This window comes from Siniperca chuatsi, linkage group LG23 (genome assembly GCF_020085105.1).
Source record: "Siniperca chuatsi isolate FFG_IHB_CAS linkage group LG23, ASM2008510v1, whole genome shotgun sequence".
NCBI classification, from domain to species: domain Eukaryota; kingdom Metazoa; phylum Chordata; class Actinopteri; order Centrarchiformes; family Sinipercidae; genus Siniperca; species Siniperca chuatsi.
Window position 1 is genome coordinate 4,069,593 of NC_058064.1, and position 22,020 is coordinate 4,091,612.

Here is a 22,020-nt window from a genome sequence, read left to right on the forward strand (position 1 = left end):
ATTACAGAATTATTATTATTATTATTATGATTATCATCATCATCAGTTAAAATGACCCATAAAAAAATTAAAACAGAAGGTTTTTTTGGTTGAACAAACGCTTTATTATAAATTTCACAAAATCTGTTCCGACAGACATGAAACATATATATAAATAAAAGAACACAAACATGGTAGAATTCAATACGATAGCTAAGCAAATGTATATGGTATGATAAGTTAACTTCTCCTTACAACCACTACTGTAGCTTTTGTGTCAACTGAAAATTGCGTGACGGCGCGCATACGTCAGTCACTATTCAATGGTTAGGGCAAAATAAACATGAAACAGCAAACATGAACACAATGTCTAACTGAATAATGAAGTAAAAACAAAATGGCAATACAGTCTGATTATCAGGAACTAACTGAATATATAACTAATCACTTAGGGCCTGTAGTAGGGATGGGATGATATATGATTTTATCACAGACTGGGATTAAAAAAAAAAAAAACACACTAGATAAGTTGATTGTGGTGAATTTCTGTGAATCAGGATAATTGTGAATATCCTCACGAGTGACTTGAAAAGCCCAATGCCAATACCAGCTGGAAAAAGGATAAGTCCTGGATTTCTTAAGTGAAAAATAGAGCCTGATTTAAAAACATACAGGAACTATCATGCAAGAAAGAACAGAATCTCATTTTTGCCTTTATTCAGATAGAGATAGCTGCAGAGAAAGACAGGAAAGGCTGGAGAGAGAGAGAGAAGAGGGGGGATGACACACAGCAAAGGGCCACGGGCTGGAATCAAACCCAGGCCGCTGCGGTAAGGACTCATCCCCGATGGCACACGCTCCACCAGGGGAGCTACTGGGGCGCCCCAATGTTGCTATTTTTTAATTATTTATTTATCCTTTATTTATGCAGGGGAACCTTATGATTTATGATTACCTTATTTACGATTGTTTGATTGATTGTTTTTCACTAAAAAGAATGCTCACTAAAAAGATGTGTATCCTATCTGTGATGCAATAAAAATATTTGTTTCTTAACCAAATGTAAGGTAAAGTGATTCCAGCATGTTTTAGTGCCATCTTGTGAGTTTTAAGCATATTTTGATGATTATCGGGATAATATCGTGAATGGCAATTACTTTGGCCAGGATAATCGTCCCATGCCTAAGACTGTAGTTCATTATTTTATATATTTTTACACCTTTTATGTTATCTCACTAGTAATATTAGGAAATCTGACAGGAAAATCCAGTGTCAGTCAATCCAAGTGTATGACCCTAGTTAGAACACACACACACACACACAAACACAGATTACAGTATTGTTTTTGGAATTAGACGAAGACAGATTCAAGAGAGATTAGTCTTCTCAGGCAACATAATCTGATTTAGTTTTTGGCCCCGAGCATCCTCTGGAGCAGCGCTGATCTGATCCCGTCGTTGAGCACAACAGCAAAAACCCAGACTTAACCCTGCCCTCCTCCATCTTACTCTCCTCTCCTCCTCTTTCCACCCTTTTATTTCCACAACTCCAGCTTTCCATTCTTCTTCTTTATTAAACTACCTCATTTATTTTCATGCTCTGTAGTCCTTTCTTCCTATGTCTGCCTCGCTCTTTCTTCTTTACTCTGTACCTTTTTTTACAAACAAGTTATTTTTTTGCTCATTACTGCCTTCTGGAAGCATGAAAGTGAGTCTAAATCGAACATTAAAGACTGTTGTATTTATTTGTGTATTCAGTGTGTTAAAAATGCCAACTAGCTGGCCAGTAATGTCTGTTTTCATGATGAGCCTTCCCACGGAGTTTACACCACACGCCGAGTTCATTACAATAGATCAGTGAAGAAAGAAAAAGGAGAGGATGGACAAAAACACACGCATACACACTCACATTGATATGTATAATGGGTCTTCCTTTTATGATGAGCAGCGGTAATTAAAAATGCCACTCTGTGTGACAGGGCAGGGTGGAAGGAGGGGAAGGAGGAGGGAAAGGGAGAGACGGGAAATGGACAGAGAAAGGGGGGGGAAGGAGTCTGGTCCTTTCTTTAATGAGGATCCTAATCAACCCAGCGGAGGCTGCCCTGAGACCCCCCAGGTTCATTAGACCAGAAAAACCAGACTGCCAGTAAAGGAGGGGAAGGAGGGAGGGAGGGGTGGGTCCAAGCTGAAAAAAGAAAGAGGGAAAAGTTTTTACCGATTGATGAAGCAAAGAAGTGTTAGAGGGGAGGCAGGGAAAGGCAAAAAAGCGAAAGAAAAGTGCAGGGAGAGACAGAAAGGGGATGGGAGGATGGCCAGCCGAGATAACAGTGTGGGTCATTGGGCGAGTCACGGCTGCCATCGATCCCCTGATTGGCTGTCTGACGGTTTCAACACGGCTGCCAAACCCTTTAATACGGGGTGTCTCCTACTGTGTGTGTGTGTCACAATGAGTACTATCTGTGCCATATGTAGTCCATGTCTTTGCCACCAGAACTGATATCTGTCCAACTTCCTCAGGAGGCTGATAAGAGTACCTTACAGCTGCACTGATAAAAACACACACACACACACACACACACACACACACACACACACACACACACACACGCAGGTACCATTCTTTTCCCAGCCAGCAAGACAAAACCTGGAGATCTGTGTGTGCAAGTATGTGTGTGTGTTGAGAGTAACATTTAGTGACGTGTGCACACTGCAAGGTGAGAGTGTTACAAAGTGTTATACTGGCCCTCAGCCCTTCCTTTGCTGTCCTCTCACATTGATTGGACAGCAGGACGAGGAACACACATTGCTTCCAGCAACCCACTCCACTCCTGTCCTCCCTCTAAATGCCAAGACACAGTATGTGTGTGCATGTGTGTGTCAGTATTAATTTTGTCTGGGAAAATTCTTATAGATAATACTCATCAAAAATAACCATATGTATTGTATAACATGACCAAATGATGTGGGTTTTATTAGTCCTCTGTGGTTTTAATGATTTAAAAAGTTCAAAGATGCAAAAATGTGACTTGACTAGAAATGGGAGTTCTGTCATTACATCAATCTATTATGGTAAAAAGGGAAGTGTGGACAACATAACAACATTGTCTGAAAATCTGCATATTCCAGTGTTGTGTACATGGTGGTTTTAAAGGCTGTGAAGAAAAGAAACTAGGGTTAAAGCTAAAAATAAGCAGTGGGAAATGTTCACCCAGCAGGGCTACAACACAATAAGCACCTGTAACTGTGTTCATACGGGTTTGGGCCTTAGGATTTGGACCTCCGTTGACCTCTGGGTGCTCACTTTCAGCCAGACTGGAAGCAACGATTGCTTGAGCTCATATTCCTTGGCTCTTCTACAACAATGCAAAGCAATTTCTCAATACCCAATTACTCCCAGTATATGCTGCCATTACACAACAGATCCACCACTATGTTTAACAGCTGGCTGTTTTGTGCTCCTTTCACTAGGTTATACATCTTTGTGTTCGAATTTTGGATTCAAGTAGTTTCTAAATGTAAATGGCAGCCTTGCCACCAATACGACTTTTGTGACACTCACAACATATAATTTTCATTGAAACTGTGATTCAGAGGGTTTGATTCAATCTGTAGTGTTATTTAAGGCTGTAATTTTGGGATCTTTAGCAACTATTGCTTTGCTGTCTGTCTTTCCCTGATGGTGAGGTTTGATTTGTGATCATTGTTCCTTTTGCCAGTACAGATTGCCTGTGTCGGGAATGTATGTCATATTTTTTAAATCTGGTCCACATAAAATTATTATGCAGTTGTTGTTTTAAAAAAAAGGTAGTTCTACAATTTGAGCCCAGACAATTGCACCTTTTGAAACTGTAGGATGCTTCATGATGCTTTGAAATGTCATACAGTATCTAAACATGTTTCCTGCATCTCTTTCAAAGTTGACACATACAGTTAAATGACATGTGGCTTAATATGACTCTCCTGTGGAGCAGCTTTTATTATTTTTGATATTTGTTACTTCTGATTTATAGTTATGTTTCTGGTGGCTTTTCCAATTTTGGCATTTCTGTAAAAAAATTTACTTTGAGAACCCAAGGAAAGAAAACAATCTCTAATACAGATGTTGAAACAGGTAAATGGGTGAAAATGATAAAACCAACCAGTATTGTAGGTTTAAGACAGTAAGCAAGAATGAATGGGAAAAATGCGTGATTACTAAAGTTGGAGACTGAGCACTGATATATAGATGCGTGGACGAACGGACGGCCTGTAGAAAGTCACCAAGCACAAACCATCCACCTGTCCAGCCCGCAGCTACGATACTGTGACTACTCCACAAAGATTTCCATGCCAGACAACAAACATTCATTATGCTGGAGACAAACAATTCAAATTCTCCTCATCTAAATAGGCATTACAGCTTAGAGGAGTAAACAGGATTCACAGAGGAGCTTAAGTCTTTAGGATGCTGTTGTGCTTTTCTTGGCTTTGAGGATATTGAGGCACCTCTCTGTGCTAAAATCGCTCCCTGGGTCGTATGCATCTCACTGCATTAGAATAATCACCTGTTTTGTTTAACTAAATTATGGAAAACAGGACTGCATTATGACTGAGCAAACAACTATTTTTAATCCCAAATGTGTAACTCGATTAAACGCAATTTAATGGCATTCTTTCTGACAGTGTGGGCGCAGCTAAATCGATATGTACTTTACACAAAAGTTTGCTACTTAATAAAATTTGTGCATTTAATAAGCAAATTATTCTAATCATAAACCTCTTGCCAAAGCAATTAGTGATAAATTATAATCTTATGATAAATTATCTTGTGTTGACAGCCTGGGGGAACGCTGCAATCAAACATTAATTATTCATTGGGTAATTAAGTTCATAGGTGTTTCTCCCTCCCTTTTTCTCCCACTCTCTCCCTTCCTTTCTTTCTGGGTGGAGGTTGAGTGTCCGGAGTTTAGTCATCTAAACTTTTCATTAGTTCACTGTGTGCCAAACTCAAAACACCATCAAAATTGGTCTAACCAGTTCCTGTAAACCTGCCGATCTGTGTAACAGCACATTTCATGTGACCACCTCAGCTGACACAATGTTAAATAACTTGATCAAAAACAAGAAAACATTTAAATATTAAATAGATGCTTACAAGACAGCTTGCATCAACACTGAAAACTCACCACGGCCGTAGCTACCATTGCAGACACTGATGACATGTCTTCATAATTGTTTTTGGGAATTTGGGAATAATTTTAAATATCGATTAATCTCCCAAAAGTTTTCTTGACTGAATAAATGAATCGCTTGTCTATAAAATGTAAAAAAAAAAAAAAAAACAAGGTTTAAAATGCAGATCACAATTTCCCAGATCCCACAGTGACATCTTCAAATTGCTTGTCTTGTCTGACAATCTTTCCAAAATCCAAAAATATTATGTTTTAATTATATAAGACATAGAAAAGCAACAAATCCTCCCAAGAAGCTACAACTAGCAAATGTTTGGCATTTGTGCTTAAAAGATTGACAACTTATAGATTATCAAAATAATTTTAGCTCTAAATTGAATAAATATAAACAAATTTATTACGTTTTTTTGTGTGTCCAACCAAACGTTTTGCAGCGTGCAGTTGCGCTGGTTGAATTTGGAGTGTTTCCAAAATCCTGGCTATGGCCAAGCAACAAAATGTGAGTTGACACAATGTCACGCATAGCTTCATCATTTTGTGAAAATCTAACCCACATTTTGAAACATTAAAGTTCAAAGCATTTTCCAAAGATGCTTTATTACAATATTTCAGCCTGCGTCAGTGTCATATGTGAAAATATTAACATGGGACACATTCATCTGCTGAAAAGCTTGTTGTAAACTATCATCTTTTCTGAATCTTTTACTACCGACTATCAGCATCTAATTTAGGCAGTGAAGACTTAACAGAATCATACAGATTTTCCACAGCAGTATGCAAAACCTGCAGCAGCACTCGCAGGGGAAAAAAAAAAAAAACTCTCATGACTACATATAATTGACAATTCAAACCTGAGCTCTTCAACAGACAGGTACCGAATTGTGTTCTGAAAATAACCGGCCGGCCCAGATATGTCAGATGGGGTTGAAAGGACAAAGCATGTTTGCGGGAAAACAACGCCAGCATTCATCAAGTTCAATTACATCGAAGAGACATCAAACTTAGACAACAAGACAAGCGAAGCAGTTCTAGTTCTGGGATAGTTTTTTTTTTTTTTTGGTCTTATTAAAAGGTTTTTTTCCCCCTCACTGGAAGAGTCAGCCTATTACCAATAACAACGATTTGGATGAAGACATGAGGAAGATTAAAGAATCAAAGAAATAATGAGCTCTAACTGTCCATCCTTGTTTTTTGCTCATAGCTTTGCTCCAGACATCTATCAGATTCTGTGCCTCTGATTCTTTCTGTATGATGGAGTGGCATTCTGCTGCCATCTAAAGGTGTAAGACGACTTTACTCTGTTTAATGCTGTGTGTGACAGAACTATGAAACACTTTATTACAGGTTTATCCAATACGTCTCTCCTCAGGCCAAGCAAAATATAAATGATCAACTAATGGCTTCAAAGGGCCACATGTCACTGAGGATGTGTTGCTGATCGGCTGTGGGAGAGTGAAAGGTTGAGAAGGATGAATGTGAGGGATTTAATTAGACAAATAAAGCTGCGGTGTCCAACGTACAGGCAGGAGCACAAAGTGATGTCATTGTAATCCTTTGTAAGCTCTGGCCAGGTAAAACTGCTGGGCAAACATATGTTTGGTTTTCTATATACATGTTTATAAATACTTTGCGCATCATGTTGCAAGTTGCATATACCCACAAATGCATAAATTACACATGTAATGCACATAATAAGAGCCTAATCATCAGTGCTATCATTTTCTTAACACTGAATGAAAATTCTTTATATTTGGAGAAAATAAACTTTTTCTCTTTTTTGCCTGGTTAGTACTTTTCATTTGGGCTGGTGTGAAAGCTGTCAGTCGAACCCTGGTGTGGACCAAACAACCGAACCGAGACCGCTTGAAAAAGGTGGGTCTCTCATGGGACTGAGGATTTTATGATATGTGATTTTAGCATTGATCGTGAAATTTGTTCAGGAAGCAATCTTATAAGTGATCTGAATAAGTCATGTATATATTTATGTAAATCATTTGGTAACCATGGTAATACGCATGTCAACACAGGTATTTTCCCTGATTAATAGGTCAAAAGCTGTTAGAAATGCTGCGCTTGTATCCTACTCCATGCACTTTGTCAGTTCATTAAGTCCATTAAAAAGTGTGTGAGAGCGATCCCATAGTAATAAGTCCCCGATTCATTACTGTACTAGACCTGTCTCTACCTGTTAGTCATTATTCATAACATGTAAACAACAAAATGCGAGTTGTGTTTTTTGGCCGACATACTGCTGATGACGAAAGTCAACAAAGCAGACTGTTGCGACTCTACCGATGAATTCATTCATTTGGGTGATTGTTAACTGAACGTTTGTTACTGCATTCTCTTTTGTCCCACAATCCTTTTAACTGGAGCAACCGGCTTCCTCCGATCTCTACAAGCAGACACTGCACAGCAAAAGACACAAAAGACGCTTCCACAACGGAACCACAATTCTTCTCAGCTGGGCTCTTCTACAACAGACTGACCGCCAGCTAACAGCAGCACCAAAGCCACCTCTCTTTCCCTCCCACGGACCGGTAACGGAACAACTGGGTAGAGCATAGAGTAACAGTGTATACAGCTAAGCAAAGGTCTGTTTAACTTTTGTACATGTGACATTACTGATGTGTTTTCATTGAGGTTTTATTGTTGTGATGTGTTTTCATCTGTTAGGTTAGGGTCTTGCATGCAACTAACTATCCTCTTTTCTAACTTGGCACTGTTAGCTTACAGATCACGCACATATACTTCGATTTGGCCTTAAATCCAAACCACACGGCGGAGAGCAACTTTAAAGCTCCCGCTTCACGCGTTTCTTTGTTCCTGACCACGTGTGTTCATGCACGTGCACACGAGACATACGGAGGCAGAATAAAAAACACACACACACACACACATCACTTTTGGCGCGCACCCAGACCCAGCACACACACACACACACACACACAGATACACACACATTACTTTTGTTTTGTAGCTTAGTATTTTGAGTTAGACTTAACATTGTGTGTTTTTGCTTTGTTTATCTTTTAATAAATGCTTGTGTATAATTATGCTGGTTTCTTTAATGTTTCACAAGAGTGAGTAATTTGCCAACCTCTTCTATGTTGAACTCCAAATCCTTCAACCTACTAGCTATTAATGGTAATTTTGGTTATAGTTATTAATTTAGTTCCAAATTGATAGTTTAGTGTATTTTATGACTCATTTCTCTTCTTTAAGAGGAGTGGTGCCCCCGAGGACTTTATTCATTAAAGTTATTTATGATTATCTTTGATCATTCTGACAGCCATAGTTAATTGATCACACCTACACAAATGGGTGCACCCCTTTGACCATTGTAAATCCCAACAAGACACATACAGGGAGAGAGAAACAGAAAGAGGCGGGGCAGGGCAAGCCAGTGTGTGTGTGTGTGTGTGTGTGTGTGTGTGTGTGTGTGTGTGTGTGTGTGTGTGTGTGTGTGTGTGTGTAGAGAAAAGAAAAAGAGAACTGAAGGGAAAAGCAAGGCGAGATTAAAGTAGTTTGTGAGCAAACACAAAAATAAGGTGGAGAATTAAGTAGAATTAAAATGGTGAAATAAGAAATAACTTAATAGAAATAGGGTAATGTATTAATGTACTCTTTAAAATATTAGCGTATATATATAAAAAAATACACCCACATTCATCATATATATTATACCACAGTAACAATAAATACTTTTATCTGATCAAGGGGCAAGTGTCCACTAGGTATTTACGTGTTCACAGAGAATACTTCTGATTGGCTGAGGGTATGGTTTATTTTTAGATAACCGCACAGCTTTGTCGTTGTTGCTTCAGCTGTCTGGAAGACTACTCATCTGTTACTAGGAAACAACTTTTCTCACTTGTTGGAGTTGTAAAATAAAGTTTATACCAAAGTTGAAAGAGAGTGCTGCCAATATAAGGTTTTCATCTGAGAAGTGTCTTATATACTGTATGAATAGGCAATGCTTATGTTTCGATTGCTGTCAAATGGTATATATGGGGTAATTCACAGGGATCCTTGCAGTTATGCAAAAACATAAAAAGCCTATAATCAGAACACCTCAATAATAGTCAATTCAATAATCAGTGTTCCAAATTAGTGCTCAGTCTCGGGCTGGGTATCACTGAATTTTTTCAATATTAGTGGTGATACCCAACTAGATCACTTTATACATGTTTTTCTACAAAACAGTTTTCTTCTTTTAACAAAAGAGGCCAAACATCTCAAATATCTCAATGTTTTTGCAACACCAGCTACCAAACAAGAATTTTCACTGAATAAAAGAAAACTGGCCAAATGTTGATTTAAACCATTTACTCTGATAATACAATAAAACTACAAACACATTTTTGTCTGTACCAAAAAACTATTGAGGTTTGATATATTACTTTAGCCTGTATTAGGCTGCAAGTGACATAGCACCAACACTGAAACTAAAAAGAATCACAAATTTGAATTCCACTGTTTTGATTCTTTAGCAGTTGACCATGGTATCAACAGCATAATGCATTCTGACACGTCCCATTATAGAAAATAATACACTTGGCAGAGAATTCCATTATTTTCTTATATTGGGACACCTAATCATGCATTAGTACTCACATGCCAGCCTAAAACAAACAAAGGACAGCCAAATCTTTTCTGCTAATTAAAAGTTACACTTCAGAGAACATCTGCGCACAAACACACGCACACACATACACACACATCATGGTTTAATCAGTGCGGATGTACTGTGGAGGCCCTTTCCCCCTTCGGTGCCAGGCACTATTGTGGTGATGACTGCACTGGCATATTGATGTCAAGTCTTTATTGTGTGGGTTTAGGTGGAAAGGGAGTGTTGATTATCTTGTAACCTCTCCACCCCTCTCTCCACACCTCGCTCCCTCTTAGCTAACAACATCAATGTGTGTGTATGTGTACATGTTTGTGGGTTTAGTCTAATGAAAGATACAGGCCCACACCCTCCATGTTCACGCCAAAGCCTCAACCAGACATTCTCCTGGCTGCATCTATGTGCTGGGTGTCTCTTATCCCTCGCTTACATAAAAAAAAAAAGAACTTTGAAGGGTGTTTGTGTTGCTCCCCCATGTCTGACTGTCACTGAGCCGCTGCCTCTGTCCTTGTTCGAAAACCAGATATTAAAGTTACACAGCAGCAAAGATGCAGCGAGTGAAAAGAGGAAAGATGATAGAAGATCTATACACAACAGAAAAAAAAATAAAGAGGGAGAGTAAAAGAAATAGTTTCTGAAAGTCAGACATCCAAATAGGCAGACAGATCACAATGACAGAGGCATGGTTAGATCGGCAGACAGCTCCCAAAACCAGAAAGAGATGGTAATAGGAAAGGAGAGAATGAATGAGGAGAATGTAAAGTATGACAGGTATTTTGCTCTTCTATCAAAGTCTGTTAATGCCAGCACCCCACCTTTCTGCTGTAATGTGCGTTTGTACAGGTGGTGGACAAAATAATAAGAACACCCTATAATGTATTGCATGTCAAAAATATAATGCAAAGCTCGCTATATTAATTTTATGTTGAGGTGTGGATTCAACTCATTTTTTGAAGCTGTAGTTTGTGGTGTTTTCCTGGACTGCATTCTTCCTGCAGTTTTGACACCCCACCCTTTATGTGAACTTGTAAACTAAAGGGATACTGTACAGCAGTCCCTTCCCTCAAGTAGTAAACAGAAGCTGGGATCAGACTACATGATATCAGCACAATAATGGCCAGATCTAATACACATGTTGGGAATGAAGGATCATCATCAGGGACCATCTCGAAAAACGAAAATGTTGTGTAGTCCGATCCGAGATAAGGTGACATTTCACTTCACATTACATAAACTTTACTTAAAACAAATGTTACTTAATTTTATTTAATACAATCAACAACAAAAAGCTTTAGGCATTTGATTGGCCAGTAAACCAGTCCTCTAAGTTAGCATTTGACTCACTATAGAAAGCAATCTCCCACTATCCAAGGGGTTTAAGAATTCAATTATCACAGGGACTAGAATGCAGCTGCACATGTTGTCAAAAAATATTAATTTGTTTCATATTTGTAGTTTTTGTTCACTAATCCCTAACTGTAAAAAATGTAATTCTGTTTAGCCATAACACATTTTTGCCCTGAGTAGAGCCCATCAGGTAGACCATCCTCTCACACTATGTACAACTCCACATCCTTTGCTTTAATCAATGGACCCTTAACAGCAACCACCGCCCTTTCATCTATAACAAAGCATTTGATTGGTAGAAGCAGCACACAGCCTGAGAAAAGGGGCTGCCTGGGGCAAAGGCAAAACTCCATTTAGTCCACCAACTCACATGGAGCAAATTTATTTATGTGAATACAGTGTATGTTCAGAGCTGATATTTGGCATCTAAGCTTTGACCTCATCGCTCCCCTCCAGTTTACATCAAGCCCAATACAGCAGAAATTGAGGAGTGGCAATAATAAACATCCCTCCCTAAAGCACAGAGCTAAACTGTTAGGAATCTGCTGTGTATGGGCCAGCCGCCAGCAGATACCTGGTCTTTCCTCTGATAGACCACAAGGGGAATATACTGTAGTATGTAGCAGAACCTCAACACATGTCACCTATGCAGCAGATAATTATTTACATTAAAATCACAAACACTCATGGTTTCAAGCAGACATTCTCTTGTAATGAAATGTTAATGTAGCATTGATAAGCAGCAAATGGCCATCAGTACATTAATAGGAGCTTAAGGTTGCCAGTGAGTGCGGCTGAGTGTAGCTGCAGCATAAACTGCAGAACAAGAGCGTTGTAGCTAGGAGGGAGTTATGATGTGAATAATTGTTGTACTCAGCTGAATATGAATTGTGTAATGAAAATGTGACTTAAGGTGAAACAATTAGACAATGCATGGTCTGTGTGCAAAACAACAGACATATTCATATCCATAAAGCCAATACAATATTACCATACCATTATCATATTAAAGCTAGGGTAGGTAATGTTTATTTCAGAAGCATTTTTTATTATTATTATTATTTGTTGAAATACTCTTTACATTCCGACAGCAATTAATAAATCAAATGCTCTGAAAAAGAGATGAAAGATGGCTGGCCTGTCATAAGCCCATCTGGCTGAATGAAATGATTGGCTGGGCTACCTGCCTGGCTACCTGCTCGTGCACTCATTGCGCATGAAAGTGTGTTTTGGGGGAGTGGCTTTGGGAGGGGGCCATATGGGGAGGGATGGGATCTTTTCAAAGTCTAGTTTCTCCTACTTTACCTACCCTAGCTTTAACCAGAGTTTCCACTGAACCAATAGCCAAAACACCAACAACATGCTGTGCCGAACTCCCTCAAACAGTCAACCATAAGCATTCATATTTCGCCACTAAATAAATTAACATCTTAAAATCATTATTATGAACCTGCCAAACAACAACAACAACCAAAAAAACAGCTCAGCAGAGGAAAAAAAGCTCTTCCAATAAATTAACTCACAATTAATACCACAAACCAACCAAATAACGGTACGAAACACACTGTAGCAATGTGACAGCAGAACAGAAATAGCATATAGTAGGCAGCATCACATCTTGTAAACATTTCCAAACACCAACTGAACAAAACCAAGACATGTACACACTTGCTAGTAAAAGCAGCCCTTACCTTTTTCAAGTGAAGATTTGGGAATAAAGCCTTTGGGAAGATTCACGAGTTGCTGTAATATTCTACATCCATGGTAATACCGACCAACAGCAGAGCGGGAAACTCCCGCTTGTAGTTCATGTTTGAGGCAGGTGAGGCAGGTGCAAAGATGGTTAACGTTACTCCTCCACCTCCACAAACCCCTCCTGAAGCGAAGCGACGGCCTTTTCACAGGCTAGCTAGCTTATGAAACACTAAGTAAACAACAGCATTGATAGCACCAAGAGTTTTCAATAGAGTTAGCCAAAACAAAAACAGCCCAACATGTCCAGAGCCCCTCCGAGCTAAGTGGCTTTTTTTTTTTTTTTTTTTACTTAATTGGATAATAGCCAGCCTCGTTCCAAGGGTGCGCTTCATGTATGTTACAGCCAGTAACATCTGTCATGTGACTGTAGCAACGCACTGGCGGTGTCAAGATGTTTTTTTTGTTTTTTTTTAAAGTCGCGTAAAAACTACTTATGACTAAGAATCTTATTTAACTACTGTTGCTAACAAGCTAATTAAAAAACACTTTTGCCACACTCAGATGTTTTATGGGTTTTGTTTTTGCTTTGTTTTTATTTTTTGGATGGTGCTCTGTTGTTAATACTGTACGTCATTGTAAGTTTTAGTGAGATATTGTTCTATATGTTATATGCTGTCCCCTTTTTATGCGTTGGTGAGCTAAAGACAATTTCCCACCCTGGTGGACAATAACATTTTATTCTACAGAGAGGACAGAGAGTTAAAATTAGCATGTTTTAGAGCAAAAAACAGAAATAAAGTGGTATTAAAAGTTAGAACTACTACTAGTTTAGTTTTACTGCTAATGTTTTCATCAATGTCATTTACAATACACTGCAATACTTGCAAACTCGCAAACACAGGGCATTAGCCAGGATTTTAGAAATACTTAGGTCATGAGTCCTAATTCCCCCATCAGAGCCCTTTCCACTGAAGAAATGTTTGACTAACCCCCAAATAACTGAAAAATGTTTTTAAGTATTTCAAATGATGCCATAATTAGCCATATATTACCCCCAGACCCTCAACCTAACACACTTGAATACTGCAAATATACTCATATACACCTAAAATCTACAGAGTTAAACTAATGAGAAAATGTGTAATTACATTTAATTTCACTAATTCCACATTTGAATTACGGCGTGAGATGTGCACCTGCATGTGTGTAGTAGTAACAGCAGCACTCTTTATTTGTCTCACTTGCACTTCTTTGTGTCTGCAGCTCTCCATCTCAGTTCCGGGGCGCTATACAGCTGCAGTAATTGCCACCGGAGCGATTGCTCCTCATTAGATGCTATGGAAGCTGTAATTGGCCATCCCAGGGACAGCGATCAATGCCACAGTTATTACCAGGATTTCAGGCACCTAGGCCCCAGACGGCAGGCCCAGCCAAGGCCAAAGGGGAACTGGGGGGGGGAATGAGGCTCCACAGCTTGTTACGGCTGTACAGAGACTGGACAACTGCTTGTCTAGGACAGCTCGCCCTCCAACATGTATCTGCTCTCTCCATCCAGCTCATTGACACTTTCCTACACAGAATCTGTCTTTCGGCCTCATCCCATCTCTCACCCTGCCTCATTATTGGTACTCCTTTTCTGCCGTTTCTCGTGCTGCCACACAAGCTCTGTCAAAGGGTCACATTGTGTCCAATCTACAGTAGGAATCCCAGTATTACAACTATTACTATGAGTGTATTTTGCTTCATTTTAGCAGTAAATGTATTAAATTGTTGCATGTTTAACTTTCAAAACATCATTGTATTGTACAGCTGTTAAAGCAATTATAATGTCAAGGGAATGAATGTGATGAAATGTGGTCAGGTGCTGATGACTGCCAGTAGATTTGGAAAGCACATCGGTTAGGATGTGTTGGGTCACCAAAGTGTTCTGCTCTCTGACCAACTTTCATCAGTTTCAAGTTCCAGTGTTTTCATCTAGTTGAGGCACAAATGAGCCCACATGTGACAGTCAGAAGAACTGATATAAGCTGAGGAAAAACTGCATCCCATGCAATAAGAAGCAGTAGACCATGAATCCCACTTTTGATGCTGTCAAACTGAAAAAATAAAGGAAAAAAATGATGAAACAATTAAATAAACTACCTTATCTTACTTACCTGTATCAGTGACAACAGTAAGTCTGAATCTCAATCTCTTTGTGTCATACCAAGGTCTTTTTGGGTCTGCACATATCAATGACTGAGCAATGAACGAGCAAGTGAAGCATCCATGTTTTCATTCACATAGTTCTACATTATGTATTGGAGACAATAATACACATTTAGAAGCAAAAGTGTGTCTTTTTAGCAACCTCTAAACCTCAGTAATTCAATTGAGACATGCTGTAGACAAGGAGACCCAGTAGAAGAAGAGAAAAGATGGCTGCCCTTTAGGACTCACAGTGAATCTGTTATCGTTACGGATCATTACAGGTTATGAATTAAGTTGATTATGCAAATGAAAGTTGAAGGCAACCTCAACTCAGGCTTTCAAAAGTATTATTCATGATGCCCTTGATAATCTTTTATAGAAAGGTGAAACTTTCTCAGACTCAAACACCCTGTTATTGCTCCCTTTTTACCCATTACCAGAAATACATAAAAGCCTCAGACATCCTCCAGGCAGACACATTGTTGCCAGTACTGGCTCTCTTACCTCTTTCACCTGTCTGCTTTTGTGGATTAATTTATCTCACCATTAGCCAAAAATCTTCCCTCCTCCATAAAGGAGACTTGGTAAATACAGTAAATCGGAAAGCATACTTTTTTTCTCTAATGTAGAAAAGCTTTATCAAGTGAAAGTTATTTATACATCTATACCACATGATGGAGGTATTGAGTCACCTTGAGCCTTGACAATGTCCTTTTAAAACTCAGTTCCTTATAGTTCCTTTCAAAACTTATATATTAAATGCAACTATTTGAATGTCCCCAGCTTTTCTTTTATGTTAAAAACCATGCCCGTGGGTAATGTCTTTTCATGTTCATTTTTTAAATTGTATCAGCTTGTTTGCTTAATCCAAGGAAGTAGAAGTGGATGAGGTTGGAGGGAAGGATTACAGTTTGCCCATGTGGAAAAGAAAAATAAAGAAAAAACATTACGACAGGCAGACATCATAGGCTCATCAAAATGGCTGTTGTAAAGTCAGATAAAGACACATTTTCAATCCAGGCTGTATAACCTCCCATAGCTAGTTTTATGTGCAGTAAAGGCTGGGTTATTTGTTGTCTATAAAAAACGACCTCTTTTAATTTGGCACTGCATGACTCAACACAGTCCGGAATGATGAGTCTGGTTTGCAAGGAGTAAGGCTAACATTTTAACACTTATATCATCCTGGAATATTAATCCAATGATTTAGATAAAAGACATTTACAAAGCATTATGAGATTAACTGTCAGTTAATCTCTTGGCTCTCAAACCTTTAACACAAAGATTCTAACTAATATAATGTATTTTTCTCACCTGAGGCAATATTATTCCTGCAGCTCTCTCCTCTCTTGGCTGCAGTTCTTCATTTTCCTGTTGAAATAAATCAATGCTTTATCGGTATAATACATCAACAATTAATGATGATTTCATATTAGCTAATATGAAATAAGATACTTGGTAAATTGGTACAGGTATTTTCATTACCACTATAACAGTTTCAAGTGAGCCTTAAGTTTTTATTCTCATTTCAGGTTTTCCTTCATAAACTGAAAATCTGGCACGTTGTTTATCGGATCCAGAATTTCTCATGTGAGCACACATGAACTACTCCTCAGCTCAGGAAAGAGATCTTGAGAGCTTATTGAATTCTTAGAGACATACAAACCTTTACCATTACACTAATAGCACACAGTTATTTTATTGTTATCATCAATGTGCATAAAAGCTGTAATCACTGTTGATAGAACAGCGGTTTCTGTTATCTATTGAAGAAATCGAAGGTTAAATTTGATCTAATCATATATGCAATAATGCACTTTGTCTGTACAAGGTATGAACAAGGATTAATGCAGGGAAGTGTATTTGTTGTGTCACACTGCCCTCTTTAGGATATATGTATGATGTAAGTGATAGCAGCAGCTGGCAGGTGGAAAATCTATAGATCTATATATACATATATAGCTACCTGTTGTTAAATATTTCACGATACATTTTTCTTCTCCTTGCATTTTTGAACAGCTGTAATCCATGTTATGTCCAGAAGAAGATCTACACAAAATCGTGCACGACTCAAATGTAAATGCAATGTACATATCGGGTTGGTTTGTCAAGATGGAGGCATCTTCATGTTGTTTCTCATCTGTAAAAACGACCCCTTTTTTGTTGTTTGTGTTTTAGATACTTTTGTATTCATATTTTCTTCATAAATACCACGTTTCCCTTCCCTACTGTATGGCATAGATCAAAGGCCTAACACAACACACTATGCTGACTTCAATCCTATGCTGGTGACCACAAAGTCATCATCAGTAATACACCAGAACTTGACAGTTCCAACATTTAAAGTTACTCAGTAGATCGAGTACGTAAAGAAAGAATGTCTGTCAATGACAGTTAAACTCTTGGGATGAAAATGGTTTGGAGAATTGAGGGATAAACTTCTGTGTTCAGATTCCTGATGGATGTATATAATTAATTGATGGAAACTGTGTAACTGTATCGACCAGGTGTCACCCCATAATTAGAAAGCTTATTTTAAGAAGGAATTGAAATTGAAGTTTAAATGAAGCCATTTTTATTAATGAGGCCCTCAGGCTGTTAGACTTTGCAGCTCTAAATGGAGAATACAGATACATCAGAATTATCCATCCATCCATCTAGTACCTATTTCTTCTCATCCCTATTCAGGGTCGCGCGCATGTTCCAGATTGTGAAATATATCTAAAACACATGTATTGTGACCAATAAGCTGGAATGCGACCAATTTATAGATTTTCTAACAGACCAATGTTGACCTTTTATTAAATACCAGATACTGGCCAGTGATTGTCATCCACCAGGAAACCTGTCAGGAATGTTTCTAAAAATCTGACTTTTTTCTCTTTCCTCATTGCATTTACACATTTCATTGCTCAATCATTTTTTATTTTAGACAGGATGTTACAGGTAAATGAAAGTTAAAGATTGTTTTTACCATACATTTACCATATTTTCCATGCAGTATTGTTTGACAGTTCTCCATCATATGTTGAGGTGTTGTCTAACAACTAGTACTGTAAATGTGGATATCATGGAACATGAACGCCGCTACTCAGGGGCATATTCTTGGTGTGATACTGTGAAATCCTCTGCTGTGTCCCAATGCAAGACTCCATTCTTCCACACGATGCCAGTGTTGCGCTACTGAATGCTGCACTCTGTTCAGTCTGCCTTCTCTCCTCAGCTCAGCCTCCAACAACCAACACAAGTAAGACAAGTACCTCTGAATTAGAAATTAGTAATAGTAAGTAGTATTAGCTAAAGAGAACAGTTTATCTAGCTTTTCACAGATAAAGCTATCATTTTCTCAAATGGAAAGTCCATCACTGAAAATGGATATGAATGACTTTCTATCCACCTTTGTGAATAAGCCACATGTGTAAGCTTCTGTGTCCATTTCCACGGTGCTGATGTATGTGACTGCGTTCACATTTTGGATGAGAGTCTGGCAACTCCTCCATCTTAAGGCTTTAGTCAGTCCATCTCCCCCCATTCTGATGCATTATTGGTCCACTCTGTAGGGCCCAGGAAGCATTGGGAGATAAGGAAAAAGGCCAGGCTCTGTGATCCCTCAGATAGTACCTAATCACATTCATTACATCAATTAGGGCAGGCCAACACAACACTGGGCTGGGAGTCAGACCTCCATCTCCTGCTGATCGATGCGCAACACAGAGCACATCCTCTAGTCTTCAACCTCCACCCTGTAGACCACCACACTGTACTTACCCTCACCTGCCAAACTGGTCTCCAATGGTATGGAGTTTATAACAAATTGTTGTTTGGAGGATTCAATCTAAATAAGTTTTTGAAAGCTGGTACCAATATTTCTTGGATTGAGGATGCCAACTGCCAAATTATAAATCTACTTTGGGCTATTTTTCTGATTGAAACAAGTGTGTGGTGATTTGCAGGTTGACAGATCAGTCTAAAATCAGACTAAATGTATCAGTATTTTAGACATCTGGTCATATATTATTGTCTTTTCAATTACTTTTCAATTACTATATTTCAGTGAAAAGCATGTTAAAATATAGTCATTGAAACAGCATTTATGTGCAATATAGATGTCTAAAAAACTGTCACATTTCATAACCTTGATGTAAAGTAAAGGCCTCCCATAGACAGGCAATATAGAATTGATCAATAATACATTACAAATGTAATAAAAGCAAGCTGGATCATATCTCTAAAATCACATACAGTACATAAACACAATCCCAGTATACTGGCAAACCGATCTATTCAACACTAGACCTTTGGTACATTTTAAGTAGTAAGGATATTAAGTGGTTTAAAGCAGGAGTTGAATGCACATCCTAAAATCCCCTGTGTGTAACTCAATCCATATGATGATTACCAAAGTCGAATCTTTAAGAAGTCAAAATTTAGTATCACATTAAAAGTCCAGACAGCAGTTAAGCCTGCACAATGGTTCTTGAATGATAAATATAAAATCATAATCTGAGCTGGTTGGTCGTTAGATGTAATTTCAACAGAATCTTCGGTACTATGACAAACCACAGAGCTGCATTTTCTTTCTGCTGATAGATAACAGAAGCATGGAGAACTCTAATCACAGGTAAAAAATAAAGAGAAAAAGGACAATTTCTGTGAGCTTTACTGGTTCAATAATCTCCACAGTCGAATCCTCTTTAGGAGAACCAACCTGAAACCAAATCCTGAAAATACGTTCATTTAGTCTTGTGCTTTAAACTAATGTTCCCTCTGCTGAGTCCAGTTTAAATGAGTTAATAAGTTAATTTTTAAACATCAATACCACTATAAAATGCTGATAGTGAAACAGCTGAGACCAGGGTCAATATGGTCAATAATATTATATGTCAGGTTCAGTGCAAAGGCACACACGCTGGTGCAGACACCTCGTTCAGACAGGGAGGGTCACACAGAGTTTGAGCTGATGACACACATGTAAGATGTCACAAGGTTGAAACCACATCGCTAGCATGTACTTTACTTCCTGCAGGTGTTGCGTGTGGATGAGGAGCATGTGACACGCTCAGGTGTGGTTTTCATTTGTGGAATGCTGCCTCAAGCATTCACAGCATCGATCAGATGTCTGAGCGGGATTGCCAGCGTGATGGACAGGTATGCCTCAAAAATGTTCATCTATTTTGAAAACTAAATGACTCGTGACCATCAGGTGCACTGTACAGCACGTTTGTGTGCACATGTGCGTCATCAGTGACCTCCTGACTGAGTTGGTTTCCTCCTGAAACCTTTTGCCATCTTCCCCCGGCGACAGAAAACCTGGTGACACCAGGATGAGCGACAGGCGAAGAAGAGGAGAAATGGCGCCGAAAACTGGAGGGAGATAAAATGGGTAGATAAGGTTGGGGCATCTGAGAAAAAAATGGGAAAGTGGATAGATTGCGACAGAAGAGAGAGAGAAAGAAGAAGGGGGGGAGGTGAGAAGAGTGATGCTATTGATACACTGAAGCTGCAGAAAGAGGAGAGGAAGGTGCACTCCATTTTTTCCCCCTCAAAGTGCTATCAGAAGACATACATTACAATGACAGCACTGTGACCACGCCAACCACATAAAAACACACCGCCTTTATTTCATCTCCCACAGATAGTTATTAATAAAAACCAGGACAAGGACACACACACACACACACACACACACACACTCCCAGAGACAGAGAGGAGAAATAGATGAGAAAGAGCAATGGAGAGTTGAAAAGGAGAGACGAAGGAGGAAGAGCATGTTGTGAGGAGGCTTGTCCGCATGACAACGTGAAGTCGAGAGCAATGGGACTCACACCTCGATTTGTCAGTGTGCTGAAATTAGCTACTGGCCACAATCCCATACTCCACACTCTCTCCTGACGTGACAGCTAAAGTATCTCTTTTTCCCCTCTCTTCCCTCCTCTTCCCTTCCAAGTATTCACGTATGCCCTTATTTCTCTTCTTACTTCCCTCACAGACCCTCTCTGCCTTTCTCTCTCTGAGTCTCGGTGTTATCAGTATCTGACACACAGTGAATCAGGGAGTATCTGGCGGCCCGCTATCAGACCTCTCTTCATCTCCCACTGCCCCTCTGTGCTCAGGCCTATCAATCAGAGAGCCACTGCCAGGACAGATGCCACCGACGCAACCGCGACCACTGACACAACTCACATCTACCACAACGTAGCAATGGAACACAACTAATACATTTAACAGCAGTCATTCAGTCACTGCAACAGAGTATAGTTGAGACAAAAGTTTAGCATAATATGATGTCTAATGTAGTGGAATTTGGAAGATTATGATTTTTGATTATGAAGTTAGGTTGGACTGATATTTAATCAAATATTGGCTAGTAAAGTCATCTACTTCACATGCGATGGATGTTTCATGATTTTCCACAAAACCAGCTCCATTGGTGTAACTATGTGAAAACATTAGTGACACCTACCTGATATTTCTGTAATAAGCTGCTAGCCTACATGAGAGAATTTAATGAGTCTGAGTTTCAGTGGAGGCTATGTCCTACATCCCTCTCTACATGCTACCTACTGCACTTTCTCCCATTATATTTGAGTGTCCAAATTCCATGTGTAAAATGCTTGCAACTGTACTGCAGGGGCGGCCTATTAAGTTGTATATCATATAACCCAACGTTCCTGGTTCAGTTTCGGCAAGGTACCTTTGTTGCATGCCATAACCCCCCCTCTCTCCCCAAAATTACAACTATGGAATGAAAAGTGTAGTCTCTACAGAGTGCACAAAAACTTGTTTTTTTGTTTGGCCAGAATTGAACAGGTACACAGTATGTATCATAAGCACTAAGCCACCAAGACATTCCACAGCACACAGAAACTTTTAGCTAAAAATCCCACAACGCAATGTCAATTTCAAGTCCATTTTGTTTGTAAACCCCCTCAGAGGGATTTACAAACTGGATAACATATGACCCCCTTCTATTCTTAGACCTTAGAAAATGCTTTGCCTTTCATACATG

General features: G+C 39.0%; 1 protein-coding gene across 1 annotated transcript in view; it reads right to left on the reverse strand.

The window, feature by feature from the left end:
* celf2 (cugbp, Elav-like family member 2) overlaps positions 1 to 13,151 on the reverse strand; it is a 490,833-nt gene extending 477,682 nt beyond the window's left edge. The window contains exon 1 of the mRNA XM_044185296.1: positions 12,818 to 13,151. The gene's annotated coding sequence lies outside the window, so the exon portion shown is untranslated. The remainder of the gene's footprint in view (positions 1 to 12,817) is intronic.
* Between the last annotated feature and the right edge of the window lie 8,869 nt (positions 13,152 to 22,020).